The sequence below is a fragment of the Miniopterus schreibersii genome (genome assembly GCF_964146895.1).
Source record: "Miniopterus schreibersii genome assembly, chromosome: 17".
Classification (NCBI taxonomy): Eukaryota; Metazoa; Chordata; class Mammalia; order Chiroptera; family Miniopteridae; genus Miniopterus; species Miniopterus schreibersii.
This window is the reverse complement of record NC_138117.1, coordinates 34,309,427-34,321,091: the sequence shown is the minus strand read 5'-3', so window position 1 is coordinate 34,321,091 and position 11,665 is coordinate 34,309,427. Positions and strand designations below refer to the sequence as shown.

Genomic DNA, 11,665 nt, shown 5'->3' with positions numbered 1-11,665 from the left:
AAGTGCTCCTGAGTCATCAGGGAAAGGCACACAGAGCCCCGAGGAGATGCCGCCTCTCAGCTGGTAGAAGAGCTGTCATCAGAGAGACAGGAGGGGACAAGCGCTGGTGAGGATGCGGAAAAGCGGAACCCTGGACTGCTGGGGGTGCAAACTGCTTTTCCACTGTGGAAACAGTATGGATGTGCTCAAAAATTAAAAATAGAGCTACCGTATAATCCAGATATTCCACTTCCAAGTATATTTTCAAAGGGAATGAAATCACTATCTTGAAGAGATCTCTGTATACCCATGTTCATCGCAGCATTATTTATAATAGGAAAGACATAGAAATTACCTAAGTGTCCAGCTATAGATGAATGGATAAAGAAGATATAGAGATATACACACACACACACACACACACACACACATATATATATATAATGGAATATTATATATACATATGTGTGTATATATATATAATGGAATATTATTCACCCATAAAAAATAAAATCCTGCCATTTGCAACATAGGTAAAGCTTGAGGGCATTATGCTAAGTAAAATAAGTCAAAGAAGACAAGAATCGTATGATCTCACATACATGTGGAATCTAAAAAATACAAACAGAGAGGAGAATAGTGTTTGCCAGGTGTCAAGGGCATGGGGGAAATGAGGAAATGTTGGTCAAAGGGTATAAATTTCCATTTATAAGTTCTGGGGATCTAGTGTATGGCATGGTGACTATATTGTATTGTATCGCCACAATACAATGAAAAGTACTGTATTGTACACTTGAAAGTTGCTAAGAGAGTAGATCTTAAAAGTTCTTACCTGGCCTGGCCAGTGTGGCTCAGTTTGTTGAGTGTCATCCTGTGCCCCAAAAGGTCACTGGTTTGATTCCTAGTCAAGACACATGCCCAGGTTGAGAGTTTGGTCCCCGGTAATGGGAGGCAGCCGATTGATGTTTCTCTCTCACACTGATGTTTCTCTCTTTCTCTCCCTTTCCCTTCTGTTCTCTCTAAAATCAATAAAAAAAAAATTTTTTAATTCTTACCTAAAAAAAGGTAAGTATGTGAGGTGAAGGATGTGATGTGTTACTAACCTTATTGTGGTCATCATTTCACAATACATACATGTATCAAGTCATCACATTGTCTGTCTTAAACTTACACAATGTTGATGTCAATTGTATCTCCATAAAGCTGGGGGAGGGGGGGAGATTATTTTTGAAGGGAAGAAAGAAAGAGCAAGAGGTGTGTGTCCTTAAAGCCAAGAGACCAAAACATGTCCAAATAACAGATGTGACCAGCTTTGTCAAATGCTGTCGAGTGCCTTGGCCTGTGCCTCTTTTTCTGAGCAGTGTTGCTCTCGAGTCCATTCAAATAAGCTCCTGCATCCCCTCAATTCTAAGATATGCTTTTTGTTTTCAAATTCTAACATTGTGGAAATCAGGATACCTCATGCAATCAAATTTGCCCCATCACACACACCAAGCTTGTCAATAAATAAATAAATAAATAAATAAATAAATAAATAAAAATAAAGGCTGCTACTAAATCAATACAGCATCTTATAATCAATCTGTGTGTGGGGTATGTTGTCATGACAACAAGGAAAGAAAGGCACCAAAAGATCTAGCAGGAAGGATCTAGCATTTATTAAGCATCTACTGTAGACCAGGAATCTGCTGAAAGGGCCATATTTTGTCTCATCAAACAGCAGGAAAGGGAGAGAATTTGCAAGAAAAAGAGGAAGTTTTCCAACTTAGCATGATAAAGGATCAGGTCCTCATTCCTGAAAAGCAATAGAGGAAAAGCCAAGTTCATCTTGGTTCGCAACTCACCCTCACTCCCATCCCCCAGAAACACCACCAAAGTGACAGTCTGACCAAATTCAGTGTTTTCCCAGAATGTGTGGCAAGCTTTTAACATATATTAACACAGTAAATGTTTCCCAAAGTCATAGATGGTCCCAAAAACAAGTCTGAAAAATAAGTAGGAGATATACCTGTTGGTTTTCTCAGAGCTGTGCTTGAAGACCTTTTTCCCAAGTTTGGCTCATTTCTGCTTCACTGACTGAGCCACAGTGACTTGCTCTTGAGCTGGGTTTGATCAGAACTCAAATCTGCTCTTTGAATGGAAGACCCTCTGGGCTTTGACACCTGCAATGAGGGCGGAGATACAGGGAAATGGATTGGGTTGTGTTCACTAATTTGTAGTTGCTTAGTCACTGTAAAGTGAAGTCAGTAGCTTTGTGAATGGCAGTGACCTTTGGTTTTATCTTCTTTTTTAAGCCCAACATAAGATAAGTGTAGCCAATTTTCGCCATAGGGAACAGGAAATAGAGCCTAAACCTTGATCCCCTTCAGAGACAGCAATAAGGTCAAGGTAAGAGCAAGAGTGAAACCAGACTTGCCCTTCTCTGGGATCAGATACTCTACAAGGACATGTCCTTGGTAGTTTCTTTTCTTTTCTCTATTTCCAGGGGGTGGCATTTCCCTCCTTACCTGGGCAGTGTACCTTTCAAAGAATATCAAGCTACCTGTCAGCACCTCTCCTCTGAGCTGAGTTTCTCCTTCCCGGAGGGCCCATCTCTCCCTCTGCAGCCATGCCAAGATCATCAGGAGGGGCACACTGTCACAGGGAGCAGCGGTGAGGGACCAGCCATCTCAGGAACTGGCTGGGGCACCTTGGTTTTCCCAGACAGCACCAAGGGCTGGGTCCCGCGGGGACTCCCAGCCAGATCCTATCTCCCTGTGTAGCAATCACCTAATTAGCTGCGTTAATACCCATGCCACCTGGGGCCTCCTGTCTCAACCTGGGGCCCCGGCACCTGTCACAATGAGCACGTCAATGATTATTTAGCTCCCTTCCAACCAGCTGAGTGGAGAAAAAGGGGATCTCCCTTGGACCAGCTGGCCAGCCCCCTACTCTCCTGGGCTAGGCTCTGCCCCATGACAGGTTTATCCAGAAAGCTGATCCCTCAAGGCCACAGGGCACCATTTTGACATTGCAGCTGAAATGCCCAAACAGCCCCAGGGATTCTGGACCTGGCTTTGACTCTGGACAATTTTTGGAGAGCTATTTTGTTAACCAATATCTTTTGAGCTTTTTTTTTTTTTTTTTTTTTTACAAGCAAGACCCTCTAGAGGTTAATGAAATACTCTAAGGAAGATACTCTGACCTCCAATTTCCTACCATTTCATAAAAGAAGACACATATAGTATCTGAAAAGACAAATGAGCCAGCTGGGAAGCAGGGTTAATGTCTACATTGATTGAGCAAGGAGGGAAATCCTGCCCCTGCAAGGTATCACTATCCCTATTTTAAGCAGGACCAGGAAAAGAAAGCTCTAATAATATTCTGTGTGGCCCGGGGAGATCTGCTCTCCCTCTTTGAACCTTCCATCCTGGTGAAGTCCAGGGCTAGCTAGGTCAGTATCTTAATGATTGTCCTAGCTTCGTGCAGGCTGGTCTGCCCCCAGAGCCCAGATATCACCCGGGTTCAGCTGGCCCTTCAGGAACAGTGCTGATAACTATGCCACATTGCTCGGCATTGGGGAGGAAGGGAGAACATAACACTCTCACATGCAATTAGGGGCCTTGAAGTGCAGACAGGGATTGGAGAGGCAAGTGGAGAAACAGGCAGGGCAAATTTAAGGTAGAGTGAGAAAGTGGGAGGGACTCTCAGCCCTGTGGCTCTGTCTCTGCAAACCCCCAGAACTTTCTTTTCCAGAATTTTCCATTCCCCAAGAGGTGAAGCTGCATTGCTCAACTACCATGCTCAGTTTCTCATGGGTGTTCCAGGCCATTCCCAGAGATGATATCAGACCTGGATTGTGGATTACCACATAAAATGAGTTTGACTCAGGAAGGGTTTCCTGGGTACCCTCTCATTGGGTGTCTTTCCCAGCTGTACCCATCTCCCTTTGGTCTTCTCTCTTTCAAAGCCCATTCTAAATGCTACCTCTGGCTTTGTTACACCCCCCAAAGCAGCATGGTGTAGTGGCTCTGGGTTTAAACCCAGGCTCTACCATTTCAAAACCATGTGCCCTTGTGCAAGCTCTTAACCTCAGTTTCCTAATCTGTAAAATGGGAATTAACCCTAGTACCTATCACAAAGGATCACTTGAGAATTAAATGTCTGATACATGTACGGTCTCTAAAATAGCACCCAACAGTAGTAAGCACTGCCTCAATGTTAGCGATGGCTAATTACTGCATGTAGGCTTCCTTTCTTCCCTCCTCTGGGAATCACCCACTCTCTGTATTAGCATAATGCCCTTGCCAGGCAGTTCCCAGGAAGATGTGCTAAGCACTTGATGGGACTTGACTTGGAAAACCTGTGCTCGAATTCCAGCCCTGCTCCTTACCAAGGGCGACTATGGCAAGTTAGGAAACTTAACCTCGGTTTCCTCATCTGTAAAGTGGAGTTTAAAATAGTTCCTACCCAGAAGGATTTCTATGCAAATAAGCCAGATAATGCCATAAAGAGTTAATCAGAATCCAGGGGCTGGGGCACAGTGAGGCAAGGATTATTCTTATTAGCACATGAACTTGCTCTCTGAGGGTTCAGACAGGAGCCACAGCAAACAAAATAAAGAAAGGGGTGGGTCTTGTTGCCTTCTTTATCTTCTCTCCCTCCCACACCAAAACAATATATCTCCTTCCCTTAGTCCATCAGGTGGATGTGGTAACCTTCATGCACAGAGGAAAAAAGTCCTTGTTTTGACAAATACCGTCTGTGTGGCCTTGGGCAGGTCACTACATATCTGCAAACCACAGTTGCCGGTCAAACACTACACCAATTAGTCATTCACATAATTAGTCCACCAGGGCCTTCCCCGAAGAACATAGCCAGAGAAACTCCCAAGCGTTGGTCCCTACACAAACATTTATGGATCAGGACTGTGCCCTGCTCTGGGCTAGGTGCCGGAGATACAGTGCTCGGTGGGCTTTCTAGTACTTCCCAGTCTCCTGCAAGAGGCAGAGGCTTAAACAGAGAACTACACTAGGAGGCCAAGTAAATGCAGTAAGTGAGGCATGATGCAAAGAGCTCTGCAGAGATGATCCCTTTCCACCTCGCTACATCTCTATATTGTTAAGTATCATTATCATCATAGCCATTTTATAGCTGCACAAACGGAGCCTCCAATAGGTTACAGAATGTTCACAGGGTCACACAGCTCATCAGCTGCTCTGAGAGAGGGGAGCACAGAGGAGGAGCGTGTAACTGGGCAAGAGCAAAGAGTTTGTCAGGAGGGAAGACTTCCTGGAGGAGTGATGTCTGCGTCTTGCAACATGAAGGAGGAGTCAGCAAAGAGCGGGGGTGAAGGAGAGGGGACAGCAAGGGCAAGAGCCAAGGGAACAAAGAGACCATAAACAATACAAAAAGGATGTGATGGCAGGTGAAACTAAAAGATAGCGGTCAGGTGACTAAACACTTCACTGCCAAGCTTTTAAGAATTGGGGAGTTTATCTGGAAGGCAACGAAAGCCCATTGAAGGGTTGGAAACAAGAGAAAGACATGATCAGGTTTATAAGTTTGGAAGCTCAGGTCATTTGCCCTCATAAAGTTTAGGCCTCCCCAGGGTTCCATCTCCAAAAGGGAGTCTGCAGAAGGCTATGGGCACCTCTCAGCCAGTGCAAGACCCATTGCCTTTACACCACCATGGTCTGAGCCCATGACTCCACACTATGTACTGGCCAAGGAACTTTATCTCTCTGAACCACAATTTCTTCATCCGCCATGTAAAGTAACAGCATTTCTGTGGTCAGACTCTTAGGAGAATGAACTTGGGATTGTATCTGTAAATACCTAGTCCAGGATCTAGCACACTAGACCTGCACAGTAAAGGAGCTTCCTTCCCTTCCCCTCTTCCTGAGGTGGTTCTCCTTGTTCTGAAGATGAAAATAAGCAATTTATAAACGTGTTCTTTAACTGACCAAATGATTGATGGAATCTTTGTTATTTCCCACAATCAGAAGTCTTGACTATTCACGAACAACTCTGAAGGCCTCTGATACAAAGTGATTTTTAATTTAGCTAAGGCCTGGATTAGAATTGCAGAAGCAATAAAGCTAGTGAGAGGGGCAAGTTGTTTGGCAAGTGAGAGAGTCTGACCACATTAGTCAGGTGAAGACTAAACTACTATAACACAGAAGTCCAAATATTTAGGTTTTTCTTTGAAGAAACAGTCTCAAGATGAGCTGTCCAGGTAAGCAATGAGGTTCTGTTCCACATGGTCACTCAGGAACCCAGGTTCCCACTTCTTATTTCCCCATCACCCTCTCAACTAAAATATTATTTATTGCTGTCAGAATGGCCAAAGTTGAGTCACCATCTCACCTGGGCTCCAGTTGTCAGAACAAGGGAGTAGTTTGTCCATGACTTCAACCTCAGACTCACAGGTGGCACATATAACTTCCCTGACAGGAACTCAGGCACATGGTCACACTTAACCTCTGAGATTGCTGGAAAATGCAGTCTAACTGTCTGTCCATGTGCCTAGCTATAATTCTAATAATAAGAAAAATGAAGAATGAGTTTTGATAACCAACTCACAAATAGAATCAACCTCACTGCTGGCCATCAAGCATCTACAGGATATGAGACTTTGTTGTAAGACACCACAGATGAATTTTGTTCACCCAACACAAGGGTTTCCAATTGGAGGAAATTGATGACCTCTCCAGCTGGACCTCACTACTCCTTATTTTTATAACCCAGGCCAAGATCACACAGTTATGTCATATTCTTGGCCCCTGTAAGCATTTGAATTTGGGGCCCTTATTCTATAATATTAATAATAATTATTATTGTTGAGGCTGGGATAATATTATTGAGATGTTATGACTGCAATTCATACCAGTTACCTTGTCATTTATCATACTCTACTATGTACCATATTCTTTTATCCCCATTTGCTTGCTGATCACCAAAGCCCATGTTCTTCTCTTCTTCCTGGACACACAACTAGACTACATTTCCCAGCCTCCCTTGCAGCTGGGTGTGGCCATGTGACAGTTCTCTTCAGAGTAATATGAATGAAAGTAATACTCAGGCCTGGCCCATAAACACCTCCATTCAGTCTTTAACTTCTGGTTGCCTGGGTGGCTGGTTAACCTGGTAGCAGAGGGACCAGCACTGCTAGTTCCTAGGACACAGTGACCTTAGAAGCTATATAATTAAGATGACAAAGCCACTGGAAGCCTGCATTCCCAAATGACTGTATGGACCACAGCTACCACCAACTTGGAACGACCGTGGACTGTTATAGAAACAAAAACACCCTTCTTGAACCATGATACATTTGGGATCTACCTGTGACAGCAGTTAGCCTGCCCTAACCAATACAGTCCATTTCACAAATGTAGGAATGAACACACAGAGAGGTCAAGACATCTGCTCAGTGTCACAAAGATAACATGTAGGAACTCAGGGATTTAAGCCCAGACCCACTGATTCCAAAGCTTGGGCTCAAAATGACTCTCAGTTATGTCATATTCTTGGCCCCTGTAAGCATTTGAATTTGGGGCCCTTATTCTATAATTTATTCACAATTTATTTTTTCGCCACGTTTATTGACGTCTTATGTACATGCAATAAGATTGACCCTTTTGAAGAGTACAGTTACATGAGTTGGGGCATGCAGTCATGCACCCATCAGCACAAGGTACAGAACATTTCTGTCATCCCCAAAAGGCTTCCTGTGCTTTTTCACAGTCAACTCCCTTCTGTTTTCCTTTCCCCAGCCTCTGGCAACCACTGAGCTCTTCTCTGTCACTACACTTTTAGAATCATATTGTATGCAGCGTTCAAGTCTGGTTTCTTTCACTAAGCATAATGATTTGAAGATTCACCCATGTCATTGCATATATGAATAGTTTATTCCTTTACTGAGTAGTCTGCCAATGCACCGCTGTGTTTATCTGATTACCAGCTGACGATGTTTCCAGGTTGGGGCTGTTACAGATAAAGCTGCTGAAAACATTCACATACATGTGTATGTGTGGACACACATTTTCATTTCTCTAGGGACTGATATTCAACTTCACAAGAAACTGCCAAACTGTTTCCCAAAGTGATTTCCAGATTTGTATGGAGATGGCACCAAAAGTGAAAAGGAAGCCCTATCCCTAAGAGAAATCTCATTTAAAGCAAAGGCTTCAAAGACTAGGAAGACAGTGCTGAAAGGTGTCCAAAGCCACCAAAGCCATGAAAATCCATCCACGTGTCAACTCCTTCCAACAGCCCAAGATGCTGTGGCTCCAAAGGCAGCACAAGTAACCTCAGAAGAGCATCCCCAGCAGAAATAGGCTTGACCATATGCCAAGTTCCCTCAACCATGAAGTTGGCCATGAAGATCAAGGTCATACTGGTGTCCATCATGAATGTCAAGGCCAACAGTCACCAGATCGAACAGGATGTGAGGAAGCTGTAGGACTTACCAAGATCTCATGGCCAGTGTAAGGCGTGCATTGGATCCCTGACTACAGTACTTTGGAGTGTAGTTGAAAAATTGAGATCATCTCAACCTAGTCCAGTTGGCTAATATAAATATAATAAATATTTTTATCATATTTTTTTTAATAAAAAACAGTTATCTTGTGTTGTCTTCCCACCAGCAGAATGTAGAAGCTCCCATTGCTCCAGATCCTCACCAGTAGTTGGCATTGTCAGTCTTTCTAATTTCCTTCATTCCAGTGGGATGTACAGTATTGGTATTTCACTGTGGTTTTAATTTAGATTTCCCTGGTGACTAATAATGCTGAGCATCTTTTCACAGGCTTCTTGGTCTTTCGTATGTATTCCTTGGTAAAGTGTTTATTAAAAAAAAATCTTTTGACCATTTCTTAATTGGGTTGTCTTGTAAATATTTTCTCCCTGTCCGTGGCTTGTCATCTCATTTCCTTAATAGTGTTTCAAAGAGCATACGTTTTCATTTTGATGAAACAGAATTGATCTTTCTCTTTTTTTCTCTTGTGGTTTGTGTTTTTTTGTGCAGTCATTTGTTTTTAATGATCTAAAATTGTGTTTCCGCTTCATCCAGAGAGCTTTCTTTGCAGGAGGAAACCGGGTGATGTTAGAAGATTAAATTTACACATCCAAATTACTCCCCTGGAGTGTGGGGGTGGGGAGGGAATTGGGTTTTCATTTGGTGTGTTGGGACTTCTTAAAACCTTTGTTTAGGGCAATGGCCACCAAGGAAGAAAGAAAGAATTAGGGCAATTGGAAAAGGCAGTTCAGAAGTTTTGTGAGCACAAGACTCTGGGCAGAAACCTGATTCAGGAGACAACTGAGAAGGGCGTCTTGCTAAATGAACAGACGAATGCACCACACAAGACCCACAGGCCTGGCACCGGCCATTCTAAACCTGTGGGCAGGTGGGCAGGCTTCCAACCCCCCACCTGTGCTTGACCAAGAGAAAAATATTTCTGCTGCTTAACGAGGCGCCCAGAAGGGCCCATTTATTCCCTCCCACGTTGGGCAGACTTTTAATAACCAAAGCACGAGGCTTCTTGCAAGAGGCCCAGCAGAGAAGATTAACTCCTTCCTCCCCCTGCAGTCATAACCTGCCAAGTAATTCCAGAGCAATCTGAGTCCCCACTTACCAGGAAAGGACAGCAGTGAGGAGCAGATTTTCCATGGCTTCCTCGGTGTCCAGCTGGCCTTGAGTCCCACTGGAGCCAGCCCAAGGTATTTCAGGGTTGACGTGGCGTGACATTACATGGCTGCTAACACCCAAGCCAGCTACTGCTGACCCAGTCTAATTCGAGACAGCGTCCGTGCCTGCTGCTCGGTCATGGGCCCAAGCTGCAACTATTCCCATCAGGGCCCTGGCCCAAAAAAATGGCATAAAAGCTCACATGGTCTAGACTAATTGGTTTGAAAAGGCCATCTGTCTAAATCTGGATTTTTAAAGAAAGAGATACACAGTGGGATGAGTGTCCTAACTTTGGTGTCAGAAGGCCTGAGCTTAAGGCCCCACTTACTAGCTGTATGACCAAGGACAGTTTACTGCACCTCCCTGGTCCTCAGTTTCCTCATCTATGAAACAGGGAAAACTGAAATAACAAAGGAGTCATGAGATGACACCAGAGGCCCAGCACTGCTAGTTCCTAGGACACGGTGAGTTCTCTAACAAAGGTCAGTAAAACAAACAGCTGGGGAGCATGGACAGAGCGCTTAACCTCTGTGCTGTCAGCTTCCATATTGGTAAAGAATGTTCTGGAGACAGAGACCTGAGCTGGAAATACTGATCTTGGCACCACCCAATGGTAGTGGAAGCAACTGTTTCAGTGGAGTGTGTTTCAGGAAAAGAAATAGGGTGAGGTCAGAACAGTGGACACACCAGCATTCAAGCATCAGCTGGAGGGTGATAGTTGAAAAGACTAGAAGGAATGGCTGGCTAAAGGCAGTGTCAGGGAGAGTATGACGCCACAGAGAACCCGAAAGAGAAAGCCTGGCACATGTCCCGGGAGGCTGACATTTGGGAGGGTCATTTATTTCAGGGAAGGGGTGGGGATGCAGGTGCTGGAACCACTCAGGTAAGTGGGTGAATGAGCTGAAAATTAAGGGAATGAAAAGGGACTATAATTAAAAAGCTAACTCTCAGTGGGGTCAAGTGACAATGTCAAGACAGGGAAGATGGCCCATTAAAATTCACAGGAAAGGGAAGGAGAAGATGAAGGAGGAGAGCGACAGAGAGAAGTCAGGAGCCAGGAGTTTCATTGGGACGGTGGTGGAAGCCAGTGTGGCGGCCACGGTGGCGTTCGTTGAAGCCCTTCCCACAGGGTCCTTGGCTGAACTTGCACAGCTTTGACTCATGAGGGAAGGGGGGCAAGGTCAGGGAAGTAGAGAGCCCCGGTAACCCCGAGACACAATGCTGGCCCCAGAAGTAGCAGAACAGACAGGGGTCCCACCTGCAGCTCCAGTGTCTAGACATGTGCTCAGGGCAGGGGGAAGGTGGAGAATCACAGCGTTTGCCTGCCTGCTGCTCAGAGGGGTGTGGGGGTTAAGCCCAGTCGGGAAGGTGGGCACCATCTCAGTTCTCCCCTGGAATCTGGACCCTCACCGGCCATCACGGAGGGCAGAGCATTTGAGATCCGAGGGAAAGCTCAGTCTTTTTGGGGGACCATGGAAATAGTGGTTTTCACTAATATCTGTCTCATCCTTTGCAAAGAGCTTTCACTGCCATTATCCTAATTTAGGAAGAATTGGTCCCATTTTACAGAATTGGGAAACTGAGTTTCTGAAACTTCAGGGATCATCCATGCAGGAGTGGCAGGGTTGGGACTGAGACCCTTATTTCTCTGATTCATGGTCCAACTCTGGGCTCCTCCCCCCCCCCCCCCAGGAACTTCTGAAATCAGTCAACCAAACACTTTTCTTAAGCACCCCTTGTGTCCGGCACCATGCGAAGGCCTGAATGATGTGTTTCATGAGTGGTGGACGTTGTCAGTTACTGCCCAGCACCCCCTCCACACCCCTTTTTTGCTACAGAACTTTGATTTCACTTGGGGTAACAATGCACCCTTCCTTGACTGGACTATACCCAGTGTCCATCTAACTTAGGGGTGGTAATGACCCAGTTTCTGCCAATAAGCTAGAAGGAGAAAGCTACCAGCTGTGGTTTCTGGGAAGATTCTGCTTTCTTGATAAAAAGGGGCAGATTTAGCTGGCT

The 11,665-nt window shown here is 44.9% G+C and overlaps 1 long non-coding RNA gene across 1 annotated transcript; it reads right to left on the bottom strand.

Moving 5' to 3' along the window:
- Positions 1–1,614: 1,614 nt before the first annotated feature.
- Positions 1,615–10,033, bottom strand: LOC308546941. Its single transcript, XR_013997423.1, has 3 exons — positions 9,594–10,033; positions 1,988–2,141; positions 1,615–1,774 (listed from the first exon to the last, which is right to left on the bottom strand). It is a non-coding gene; the product is annotated as an uncharacterized lncRNA (long non-coding RNA).
- Positions 10,034–11,665: the final 1,632 nt, after the last annotated feature.